The following is a 13,725-nucleotide window of genomic DNA, read 5'->3' on the forward strand; positions in this document are numbered from 1 at the left end:
CCAAATGACCAAAAGTAGAGTTAACGATGACAACCAGATCCACTAGCTAAGCAATCAGATCTCCTTCATTTGTGGGATGGGGGGGGGGTCAACTGGATTGATGAATTTTCTTAGGGGCCAAACTAGAAAGTGACTCTAGGTCTAAGACTGGGGATGTGGCAAATGGAAGACAGGATGAATTTGAGGAGAAATGGTAAATTTATGGGTCTCCACTTAGCATGCAGTAAAACTCTTAACAGTGGGGAAAGCAGCGGCCTGGAAGGAGAAAGTTCTTGTTGCCTATCTGTTATTAACCAGCCTTATAACCCTTGGTCAAGTGTTGGGTTGAACAAAACATTTTAAAATTGACCTCAAAATTAGGAAGTGTGGCCTGGATTTCTGACTTGTGACTCTGGGGTTTCAGGCAGCCCTAATTGTTGCAGGATTTTTTTTTTTTTTTAACCTCAAAACCCAGGATTCGTTGTCTCGCTGCTTTGAAGAATGAAGAGGTGGACACGAAGTGAGCAGCAGGCAAAAGTTTATTGGAGTATAAGATCAGAAAGGAAGAATAGTATGAAAGAAAGCTCTCCTTACAGAGAGGGAGCATTCCAAAGTGAGTGCCCCCGGAAAATAGGCAAGGACCTTTGTTATATAAGATTCTGGTCACCCTCTCTTTCTCTTCCCCCTTGTTCCTTCTCAGGTTCTACCCTAACTGGCTTGATAGCTCTATGAGCTGGGTTATCCATTGCTGATTGGCTCATTTCCATTGTATGTCTATGACCATACCATTCCTTGCTGGTCATATGTTTCATGGTACTGATTTTTAGTTAGGTCTTTGATCTAATTCCTGAGGGAATCCTGAGGGGGAGTAGCTGGTGTCTGTTACATTCCAAAGAGGAACCTTATGCCTGAGGGAGTTTGCTAAGGTCAGACACTCCCAGCAATGTTCCAAAATAGGTGTTTTTCCTCACCCAGAGACCTCAGGTCCTGACCTTTCCCTCTTTGCCTATTGTATCCCATCTTTTCCCAATCATACAACTAGCCTAGCAGCAACATTTTTCCGGTCAGAATAATGGAGCTTGTTAACCCAACACAGGAGCCAGCAGGCATAGCCAGGCACTTTCTATCTGGAGACCGTTCCCTCAAATGAAAGGGCCATATTCAGGCGTGAAAGGCTGGGAGATCAACAACCTCTCTCCGGGCCTATGTGCAGTGTCCCCTTCCGCAAAAGAGGGACCATGAGGACCACCCTACTCTGAACGCTCGCCCGCGGCCCAACACATGCTAGGGACAAGTGCAGCTGCTTCTACGGAAACCAGGTGCCTGGGCACGAGTCCCATTCAAGATTCTACAATGGATGCGGCCAAAACGCAGGTGGGATCCTTTCCCGGGCTGCGCGCAGCAGCCCCGCCCGTCATTAGCTATGGTGCAGACGACCCGCACTACTGCGCCTGCGCCGCGCCGCGCCGAACTGGGCTGCGCCGGGGATGCTGCGACTGGCGGGAACGGAAGACGCTCGTAATCGGGGCGGTAGACGAGCGACGCTGAAGGCGGAAGTGGGCGAAAAAGACGCAGAGGACCTTGCTGGTGACTCGCTGGCGGAAATGATTGGAGGGTGGAACAGCCGTTTCAGTTCTTGCCTTCGTGTGGGGCGGGGACCTCGCGATTCCAGCCCAGCCCAAAGGAGGGGCGGTCTCGCGGGAGAACAGTTTCGCGCGCGCGGGAGCGGGGCACTGGCGGCCAGGGCGTTCCCGGCTGCGCGCGCGGTGCTTACCCGGGGGGAATTCTGAGCGAGTTCCCGCGCGGGCAGGCTCTGGTGGCGCCCACGGCCCCAAGTCGGAGGGTCCGGGCGGCCCCCGTAACCGTTTTAAAAACTCAGGTGACTCCTTGGCCAAGGTCGAAGCCTATGCGCTGTGCGAGGCCATTCTGAGCTGGAGCGCCGCGTGGCTCCCAGTGCCCGGGGTAACCTCGGGGTCGGTCAGTGCGAGAAGGGTCGTCAGCTTCCCCGCGCAGATCTGGGGTTGGAGAGGACGGACGCTACTTGAATTAGACTTCAAGTGACCCACGTGTGTGTGTGTGTGTGGGGGGGGGGGTTGTTGGGGGAGAGAGACCACCTCCCCGCAGGCGTCCACTCTGCAGAAGTGAGATGGGGTTTTGCTTGCAGAACAGGACCGGAGGGAGGCATCTCGTGAGGACTGGTACCGCCAGTTTCCGAGTATGAAGCTTTCTTTGCTGGAGGAACCTGGCTAGGTTCTTAACAGCTTTCAGCCTAGTTATCCCAATGCAGTTCTGAAGACAGGTTGTTCAGGTCACTTTGGACTCTACCAAATACCGGGGTTTCTTTCCTAAACCGTGTCTAACCGATGGCAGAGCTTACTTATTGAACGTGATTCATTTTTTTATCTGAGGGGTTTTTATTAACGGTTTTATTGGGATGTAGTTTACATAGCATAAAATTCACCTGTTTTAAGTGTGCAGTTAATGATTGTTAGCATATATACATAGTTGTGTAGCCGTCACCATAGTGGTATTAGACTCTGGCGATTTTTTCCCTAGTAATTGCCTTTATTCTCAAAAGTTTGCACAAGTGGACCTTTAAAGGTACAGTGTACTGTATATAAGAGACTCTGAAGATGTACACTCAAATCGTGTTATACCTGAGTAGATGAAATTAAGAGGAGACTCGAAGCATATTTTCCTAGGTGTTGCCAGTGGTGAAACTTGTGTATTGCAATCCAAAGAAATACTGTATCAACTGCTTCATTTGCTGAGGAATATGGCATAAACCCCATTTTACATGTGAACAAATCAACATTGAAGGATAAATTGCCTAAACATAGCTGTGCCCAGGCTAAACCCCAACCCTCGATGCCTTATCTCTAAATGTATTGCCTTTGCCACTTCATCAGCCTGCTTTTCAATTATATCTATGTATGACCTGTACCGTTCACTCATTTATTGAGCAAATAACTATTGAGTCACTACTATGCCAACAGCAACATAAAACTGCTCTAGATGCCGGAGATACCATAACGAACCAGCTAAATTCCTACCCTCGTCTAATATTCTGGCAGAGGAGACCATGAGCAATTAAAGAAACACCCTAATTTTAGATATTGAGACGTGGCATTAAAAACAAAACAATGTTTATTTAATTTTTGAGAGAGAGACTACAGGAGTTGGGGAGGGGCCGAGAGAGAGAGGGAGACACAGAATCCAAAGCAGGCTCCGGGCTCAGCTATCAGCACAGAGCCCGACGTGAGGCTCAAACCCATGAACTGCAAGATCAAGACCTGAGCTGAAGTTGGACGCTTAGCCAACTGAGCCACCCAGGTGCCCCAAGACATGGCATTTAAAGAAAAGAGGCAAACCAGGAGTATAGGGAACAGTGGTAGGAGGCAGGATCTGTCTTGAGCAGAAATCTGACAGAAGAGAGGAGTTGGGATGTAAGAGAAAAAGGATTTGGTTTGAGCAACTGGAAAGATGGAGTCGCAGTTTACGAAGTTAAAATAAGGTAATGCTGTGAAAGGATGAGGTTTTTGAGTTAAGCTTATGAATGCAGCTTTAGATGCTTTTTAGATGTCTCTTAGACATCTAGTTGGAGATGTGGTATTTCATTCTGTGAAGTTACATGTCATTTGACCAAGGGAATGGTCAAATTCAAGGAGATGAGGGGGAACCAGGAGGAAAGATCGAAAAGGGGAGTGTAGTGTGTTAGGAGGATAACCAGGAGAGCATATAGCCTCAGAAGATAAGTGAAGAAAGTGATTTGTGGAAGAGGGGACAATGTTAAATGTTAACAGATTGATCAGATAAAATGAAGACTGAGAATGGCCCATCTGTAAGAGAATAGAAATACAGGTAAATAACATGGGTTTGAACTGCATGGGTCCACGTGGATTTTTTAAAAATAAATACTGTACAGCACTGTAAATGTATTTTCTCTTCCTTGTGATTTCCTTAACATTTTCTTTTCTCTAGTTTTGTTGTAAAGATACAGTGTATAATACATATACAAAATGTGTTTAATCAACTGTTTATATTATCAGTAAGGCTTCTGGCCAATAGTGGGAGTCAAAGTTATTTTAAGAAGTCATGTGGACTTTTCAACTATGTAAAGGATCATTTCCCCACCCCACCTCCTTCAGTGGTCATCTGTATATAAAGTCTTTTGATATAAAATCTTTTGATATATATGTTTATACTGACAGCTACTACAGAAACAGTGTTTACCCTTTTTTGAGGAGGTGTACGTTTTTACAACCTTTCTGAAGTGATGTTATCTAAAATTTAAATCGTGCTTTTTTTGACCAAGTAATTTCACTTGTAGGCACATATAATTATCCTATAGAAATATTTATACATGCACACAAAGGTGTGTGTGTGTGTGTGTGTGTGTGTGTATATACACACACACACACACACACACACATATGATACAATATGAGTGTTAATCACAGCATTGTTTACAATTGGGGAAGAAAACAAATTTTCATCAAGATGGATATAGTTTTAAAGGAAAGATATTAGTGTATAGAGGGGCACATGAGTGGCTCACTTGGTTTAAGCATCCAACTCTTGATTTCACCTCAGGTCATGACCTCACAGTTTCTGAGTTCAAGCCCCACATTGGTCTTTGCACTGACACTGTGGGGCCTGCTTGGGATTCTCTCTCTCCCCTTTCTCTCTACCCCTACCCCACTTGCTCTCTCTCTCAAAATAAATAAACAAAAAAAAATTTAAATAAATAAAGGAAAGCTATTAGTGTATAGATATGAAAGACACCTGCTACAGCTTGAAACTTGACCTTCTAGAATTCAAGTATTGAGGACCTAACCCTAAGTGTGATGGTATTTGAAGGTGGAACCTTTGAGAGGTGATTAGGTTTAGATGAGGTCTCAAGGGTGGGATCCCCATGATGGGATTAGTGTTCTTATAAGAAGAGGGGGACCTGAGCTCTCTTCTCTCTGCCATGTAAGGACACTAAAGCCGTGAAGTAAGTGCTCGCCAGAACTGAATTGACTGGCACCTTGACAGAGTTCCCAGCCTCCAGAACTATGAGAAATAAATGTTTGCTGTTTAAGCTACCCAAACTATGGTATTTTGTTATTGCAGCCCTAGCTGGTTAAGACAGAGCCTTATTGAATGATAAAGTTGGATTCTCTATCAGAATGTATATGATCTCATTTATGTTAATATACCTGTGGGAGGCCTGTCTAATCACACGGTCAAAAATTACTCTATTTACCTTCCCTGATACTATTACTTACCCTTTTCTATCTGTAGCACTTATCACTATCTAAAATTAATTTTTATACTCATTTATTGTTTTGTCATAGTGGCAGGTAAGTTCTGTAAGATTTTTGCCTTTCTTGTTTATCTTTCTATCCCCAGTGCTGGGGTATATAACTTTTAAAAACATTATTTTAGGAAAAAAACCTTAACAGAGAGTATTCCTGCAGCAAATTAAACCACAAATTCTTTCATACTGTTTCCTTCAAAGGGTGGTGGCACATTTCCCTGCTTTTGAGTGTAGGACTTCGTGACTAGCTTTTAGTAAGTGGAATATGGCAGAAGTGGAGGGATGTCAATAGGCCATAAAAGGCACCATGACTTCCTCCTTGCTCCTTCTCTTGCATCATTCATTTGGGTAGACCAGCTGCCCTGTCATGAGGACATAGCAAGCAATGCTCTGGAGAGTCCTCTGGGCAAGAAACTGAGGCCTGCTCCCAATAGCCAGTGGGGAACTTAGGCCTCTAACAATTTCGGTCAGCCCCAGTCAAGACTTAAGATGACTGCATCTCCAGGTGACAGCTTGACAGCAAGGTCACAGGAGGGAGAGAAGGACTGGAAGCAGGTTCTCTGGAGTGGACTCTGGAGAAGATTCTGTACCAAGATTCTTAGGCCATGTCAGATTTCCAGGTCTTTTACCTGGCCTCTCCTTGCAGCGAGGGCTAAATTGACTGAGATTTTTAGACTCAGTAAGTTACTGAGAAAGGTGTGTTAAAATTGGCACTTAATTATTATGGGTTTTTCCCTGTATAGTTCTGTCAACATTTACTTTTTAATTGTGAAACAATTTGCACACAAATTTAAGATTTTTACTTTTCTGTTGAATTGCCCCTTTTTAATTTTTTTTTTTCAATGTTTATTTATTTTTGGGACAGAGAGAGACAGAGCATGAACAGGGGAGGGGCAGAGAGAGAGGGAGACACAGAATCGGAAACAGGCTCCAGGCTCTGAGCCATCAGCCCAGAGCCCGACGCGGGGCTCGAACTCACGGAGCGCGAGATCGTGACCTGGCTGAAGTCGGACGCTTAACCGACTGCGCCACCCAGGCGCCCCTGCCCCTTTTTATCATGAAATCTCACCCTTTATTTCATGTGATACTTCTTGTCTCACAGTGTCTCACACTTTTGATATTAAAAAAACCTTTTTTTTTTAATGTTTTATTTACTTTTGAGAGAGAGACAGACAGAGCATGAGCAGGGGAGGGGCAGAGAGAGGGAGATACTTTGATATTAGCGAAACCACATTTCTTTCAGTTGGTGTTTGCATGGCAATTTTTTTTTCCATTTTTTCTTCATTCTGTGTTGTTACATTTAAAGCTTATCTATTATGTAAACAGCACATAGTTGAGCTTTGTGTCTTTTAATCCAATCGTATAATCTTTGCTTTTAAATTGGAATGTTTAGACTATTGATGCTTAAAGTAAATTCTGATGAAGTTGGATTTAAGTCTACCATGCTGATGTTTATTGTCTATTTTCCCCATCTATTCTTTGTTCATATGATGGTTAATTTATGGGTCAGCTTGGCTGGGCCACAATGCCCAGATATTTGGTCAAATAGTATTTTTGATGTTTCTGTGAGAGTGTTTTTGGGTGAGATTAACATTTAAAGTGGTGGATTTTAAATAAAGCAGAATGCCCTCCATTATGTGGGTGGCCTCATTCAATAGTTGAAGTCCTATTCAAAACAAAAATTGACCTCCCCCGAGTAAGAGGGAATTCTGCCAGCAGATTGTCTTCAGACTTGAGTTGCACAACATTGGCTTTTCTCTGGGTCTCCAGCCTGCTGGTCTACCCTATAGATTTTAGACTTGCCAGGCTTCATAATTGCATGAACCAATTTCTTAAAATAAAATCTCTTTCTACATACGTACACACAGTCTATTCATTCTGTTCTCTGAAGAACCCTAACACAGTTTCTTAATTTTTCCTTTATCACTTTCTTTGAATTAAATATTTTAATTTTATTATTGTGTCTTTCTTTTGTGTTTTAATTATATACTTCTGTTATCTTTAGTGATTACCCTTGACTTACAGATTAAAAAATGCATATGTATTTGACTTATGATAACTTAAAATTAAAACTTTTATAATTTCTGCCCCAAATTAAGAAATTTATATTTTAACTCCATTTTAAACTACCCTATAGCCACTGTACTATTATCATGTACTTTTCCAAATGTAATAAATCCTACAAGACATTGTTGTCATTATTAACTGCTAGTACTTATTTCTGTTTCTCTACACATTTACCAATTCTATTGTTCTTTATTCCTTTCTACTATTCTGTGTTTCTAAAATGGGCTAATTTTCCATCAACTTGAAGAATTTCATTTAGTATTTCTTATAGTATAGTTCTTATAGCAGTAGGTCCCTTCAGTTTGTTTTTTTTTTTCCCTGAAAACTTCTTTATTTAATCTTAATTTTTGAATGGTATTTTCATTGGGCATAAAACCCTAGGATAACAGGGTTTTTTTCCCCAGCACATTGAAGATGTCATTCTATTATTTTCTGACTGCTTTAGTTAAAAGTCAGCCCTCAGTCTTCTTGTATCTTTGAAGGTAGTGTGTCTTTTTCTCCCCTCTGTGGTTGCATCTAAGTTTTTCTGTCTTTAATTGTAAACACTTTGACTATGATGTGCCTTGGTATGAGTTTATTATCTTTATCATGCCTAAGATTTGCAGTTTATTGAATCTGTGGGTTGATGTCTGTCATCAGGTTTGGCAATTTTTTTAGTCACCATTTCTTCAACCCTTTTGTTTCTCTTTTCTTATTTTGAAACTCCAATTACAAACGTGCTAGATCTGTTGAGTGTGTACCACATGTCTTGAATGTAATTGAAAAAATTTTTTTCTGTCTGTGCTTCAGTTGGGTTATTTATTTTGACTTCAAGGTCATCAATCCTGGTGGCTGTGCTTCTAAGACACAAACGAGAAAATATGGAAACAGGACTGAAACTGTAAATTAGGTTTAGAATAGGGAGATGTTACCATTCCCTAGCAACTGGTATTCAAAGCAACATGTGAGCATAATTAGCTGTGTATCTAAGCTCTTTATGTGTATGATGACAAAGCAAGTTTTTACAAATGTCATTTTCTATTGCAGTATAGTTATTTTCAATTCCTTTCTCCTTCAAATACAATTAATGAATCCCCTTTTGGGAGTTGTTGTGGTAGAAGTACTTTAGTCCATGTGTAATGTCCGGACCATCACAGTATTATATTAGTACAGTAAGACCTTGGTTTGCAAGCATAATTCATTCTAAAAACATGCTTGTAATCCAAAGCACTTACATATCAAAGTGGATTTCCCCATAAGAAATGATGGAAACTCAGATGATTCATTCCACAACCCCAAAATATTCATATATAATTGATTACAATACTGTAAAATGATACACAATAAATACAAAATAAAGAAAATGCAAAATATAAAGAAAATTAACCAATTAACCTCTACTTACCTTTGAAAATCTTTGTGACTGGGGTGAGGGAGACAAGAGAGAGGAGGGTTATTGTGTAGGACCACTTTCACTATCTCTAACGGAATCACTGCTATGTATTGGCTCAATGAAATCTTTTTCTACATGGGGGCCGTTGTACATGTTCACACAAATGTTGACTGTGGTACAGTATTAATAAACTTGTCATATAATGTATTTAATGTAACTGGAAATAAGGCAGGAGAGGAAAGGGTCTGTATCTGCAGGCCGCCTCACCTAGAGTGAAGGAAAGCATTCCCAAGTTTACTCTTGTATGGAAAAGCAAAGGACTGTCCATAGGCGCTTTGAAGTGACAAAAAATACAGTAGTGTCAGTTGTGGACACCTTCCAACGTTCTGAAAAATCACTGGGGCCTGAGACCCACAGTGAGAGAGAGAAAACTGTTGGCTCAGTTGTGATTATGTGATGTACAGCAGCATCATGTACCACTCGTATTGCAAGACATCGCTCGTTTATCAAGTTAAAATTTATGAGAAATGTTTGCTCATCTTGTGGGACACTCACAAAACAAGTTATTCGCAATCCAAGGATTTATCGTATTTAAGCAGATGCTTCTCCCAAATGTTCCCTTGAGGGGATGTTTTCTGAAATGGCATTCCTCATGGGAATATTTGTATGACTGAACAGCTATTTTTTCATTAGAAATCCATTGTCTGTCTGTCTCTCTATATATTTCTTTTTGTTATTTTTTTATTATTATAAATCCATTTCCTGTCTCTATATTTCTTTTTGTTATTTTTGTATTATGTTTCTTTTTAAGTGACATTCGAAAGTTAATTGATCAATTGTCTGTTGATACAGGGCACATCTGAAAGAGAAAAGGCAGAAACCACTTTAGATCTGTTGGCAGATATGAACAGATTCACCCCCTATATGAATACGAAGAGAAGATCCCATTGCAGCCTGTAGAAGCTGGAAAAGGCAAGAAAATAAATTCTCCTCTAGAACCTCTAGAGGGAATGCATCTGTGTCGACACCTTGATTTTAGTTTCGTAGACTTGTATAGGACCTCTAACCTATATAACTGTAAGATAATAAATTTATGTCATTTTAAGCAACTGAGTTTGTGGTAATTTGTTACAGCAGTGACAGGAAACCAATACGCTAGTCCTCCTCCATTTATTCCTGCAAATACACATATCATTTTCAGATTATAAGGACATGTATTTGTATATAATTTCCTGCCAGAATTGTTACTCAGAACCTCCTGAATGGTGTTGCCTGATTGTTTGATTTACCTTTTTGATTAAAAACAAAGATAACAGGTATTTAAAAGAGAGAGAGAGAGAGAGAAGAGGGGCCCTTGGCTGACTCAGTTGGTAGAGCATACTACTTTTTTTAAAATTCTCTTAAAATGTTTATTTATTTTGAGAGAGAGAGAGAGACAGACAGAGTGCAAATGGGGGAGGGGCAGAGAGGAAGACACAGAATCTGAAGCAGGCTCCAGGCTCTCAGCTGTCAACACAGAGTCTGACATGGGGCTCGGACCCACAAACCACGAGATCATGACCTGAGCTGAAGTCAGATGCTCAACTGACTGAGCCACTCAGGTACCCCTAGCATGCTACTTTTGATCTCGAGGTCATGAGTTCAGGCCTCATGCTGGATGTGTATAGCTTACTTAAATAAAATAAAGAAGAGAAGATACCACGAACATTTCATGATGAAGGTAAAAACAAATTTTGATTGATTTTTGAAGAAATAGGATTGTTATTAACCTTGCATTACTCCAGGAGATAATTGATAAATGTTGAGTAGTTTGTTTGGTTTCTCAATGAAGGATCAAAGGAAGCAGTACCGCATGGTCAACTGGAAGCCTTTCTGCCTCTGTGATGTATAGACAATACACAAGTAGAGTCTGAAGGTCTAGTGTGACGTTGAAGAGAAGGTATAGGGGAATAGGGCTGTGGGAGCTGAGAGTTGAGGTGGTGGTTAAAGAATGAAATATTCTAGTTTTATATTTCTGGTGTGGGACAATTCCGGCTGATGACCAAGTCCCGGGTTGTTTCTGAATCTGCATGAGAGAAGTTGAAGTGAGATAGAGGCAGTCATTACTGTTAGGGTCAGGCGTAAGGAAGGGTAAAGATAGGAGTCAGAGGCTAAAAAATTTTAGCAGTCAAAGGCTTTATTTGGGAACTAAGGTCTCGGGCGAGGTTCCGTGACTGGGGGGGGGGGGGGGGGGGAGAGAGAGAGAGAGGTCAGGGAAGTCGCCCCCAGGTGTGGTGTGGTGGGGTTTTTAAGCTGCAGGGGTTCCAGATTTAGGTCTGGGTGGGCCTTTTTCGCGTCAGGTCGTGCTGTCGCTCAGTGATTGGTTGACCTCCAATTTCGTTCTGGCACACTACTAGGGGCTTTTCATTGGGTTGCGCTGGCAAGATGGCCGTCCCCTTTACTGTGGTTCCAAGGACATCCTAACAATTACTGGTAACCTGGTCCTCAAAAATTAAAAAAATCCCTGATTTGTAGCATTTGTTGATTTTAATCATGTAAATACTGCCACCAAGGTGATTTCAAGTTACCAACATGTTACTGAGTGCAGAACTAGAAAGAGATGTGAACAATCAGCTCTCAAGAGCTGGAATGAACTGGCTTCGACAACACATCACTGAATCTAGGTGAAGGTCACTGGAATTAAATAGATACCCTAATCACAAAGCTATCCTGTTGGATGAGCCATGTACTGTGGCTATTGAAATCCAGGATTATGGCATGAATTTGGTATAGAAGCGTTTGAACAAGGTTCCCAAATCTTCCTTGAATAAAGAATTGGAGAGTGGTCATTTGGAAAGAATTCGTAAGAGTAGGTTTTATCAAAGCCTGGGGTTGGAGGGGCAGGGAGGGATATTGTCAAGGAAATTAGTGGAAGTGTTATTCAAATACCTTCAATTAACTCTCCTAGCTGATTTATGTAAAGTAAAACTCTGGTTTATGTTTATGTGAAGTAAAGCTCTACATGATTCAATATGTGTGGGGTTCCAGTTATAAAGGAATAATTCAATAACCAAAAGTAGTTGATGTAGAGGCTGCTTTGAGACAAACAGGTGGTTAAAAGGTTTGAGCAATGGAATACAGACAGGCCCATAAGGTGACCCACCTCAGAATATCCATAGGCCCTAACTAACCAATGGGCTGTTTACAACTCAGCACAGTTACCAAAAAAAAATTCCATACATCACCATCCTCAGCTTCCCCCTTGAAAGCAGCCCCCACCCACTGCCCCATGGCCGACAGTCTCTCCTCTGCTGTCCTGCCTGCCACTCCCAAATTTCTATCTCTTTTGTTCTGCCTCACTAGAATTCTTTTACCTCCTGCAGCCTGTGCCCCACCAGCTTCCACGGGATTGGCTGATCTAGAGACACCCCATTTAGACACCACAGTTGATAGTAATTCCAATCAAGCAACAAAGAAATCCGATATCCATAATTCACAGTAATAACTTCCATTTTTTACTCACTATATTTCTCACATTCTAAAACCCCTTACCCTCCTGTTAAAAGAAAAATGTCCATAATTTACTGATCTTCTGGCTTTTATTCAGCAGTTCATGAATCGGGCAGCATCCAATCTAGCAGATAGAAAAGGTCTCCCAGAAGCTGTATAAAATGAGAGACTTTCACAGGCACAAGGAAGCAGACACAGGGAAGTCATACTAGGTAGAAACAGATTGGTTACTGCAAGGTTACTTTCCTTACATGGAGCAAAGGGAAGTCTCAGAGCCAGGTTGGGGAACTTGTGTTGAACAGGGAAACACAGATTACTTGCCGAGGCCTTCCTTTTCTGGGAGAACCAAGCATAGAAATGTAGTTAAATTTTGGGTTACTGACATGAGTCTTAGCTCTATGTTGGGCCTAATCTGGTTGCTTTGACACTTTTTCACCCTACTCTCAACTCTCTTGGAAAACTTCCCATTTTTAATGGGAAATTTCCCATTTTTACCTGACAGAAGTTCAGAAACTGAACTTGCTAACTCAGAGCCCAGAGTTTACAAATGGGACATGAGATCCTGGATGTTATGGGGTGCAAACAGAAGATACTATTTTGTTTGTAACTGAGGGTTTCACAGGTGGTTAAAAATAATTGGTCAAGGGTAGACAAAGAGCTAGGATTCTCCTACATTGCTGGTAAAAGGTTAAATTTGTACGAGTTTGAAAATATGTTTGGAAGTACTCCTAAAACCAAATATATGCATACCCTGTGACTGACTCAGTGGTTCTTCTCCATCAACAGTAGAATGGATAAATTGTGGCTTATTCATTCAACGGGATACTCTACAGCGATGAGAATGAATGAACTATTGTTTTACATCCAAATGGATGAGTCTTACAACTATAATAAATAATATATGATGTAATGGCAAATAAAATAATTGGCAAAAGAAGTCTCAAAACGTTATGATTCCATTTATAAAGCTAAAAAAAAATGGCAAACCTAAACTACAGAGTTAGAAGTCAAGAGACTTGTTCCCTTTGCAGGAGGTAATAAAGGTGGTGAAGAAAAGAACCCTTGAGCTACTGATAATTGTTTCAGATACTAGTTATAGGAGGATAGATTTCTTGTGAACCTCTATCCAGCTGTACAGTTATGATTTGTTTGTTTTTCTTTATCTGATATGCTTCAAAACAAAGTTTTTAAAAAGTAGACTTCCTGTTTATAATAATGGCAGTCTGGGTTATTCTACAGGCTCTTTTGTTAAAAAGATCTAAATAATGAAAGGTTGATGCTTTTAAGGAGAAATTTTTACTATTTTATCTAAGAGTTGACAAAGGATTAAGGAATAGATTCAAAAATGAAGGGAAAATCTGGTCAGGCATTCTAGCAGAAAGCCATTTTTAAGCTACTTTGCCCTGAGGGCATTTGTCTAGCCCAAACAAAAAGAGCTTTGATTGCCTTATAGAAGAAAGATGACAGAAAAGAGGGCAGAGACCTTGTAAAAGCTGGAGTTTTTGCCAAAAGATCC

At 41.0% G+C, this 13,725-nt stretch overlaps 1 long non-coding RNA gene across 1 annotated transcript; it reads left to right on the forward strand.

Moving 5' to 3' along the window:
- Positions 1 to 1,212: 1,212 nt before the first annotated feature.
- On the forward strand, positions 1,213 to 9,829 carry LOC147579911 (uncharacterized). Its single transcript, XR_015252307.1, has 2 exons — positions 1,213 to 1,594; positions 9,573 to 9,829. It is a non-coding gene; the product is annotated as an uncharacterized LOC147579911 (long non-coding RNA).
- Positions 9,830 to 13,725: the final 3,896 nt, after the last annotated feature.

Source organism: Puma concolor, chromosome B3 (assembly GCF_028749965.1).
Source record: "Puma concolor isolate L17-30 chromosome B3, mPumCon1.1.hap2, whole genome shotgun sequence".
In the NCBI taxonomy this organism is placed as follows: domain Eukaryota; kingdom Metazoa; phylum Chordata; class Mammalia; order Carnivora; family Felidae; genus Puma; species Puma concolor.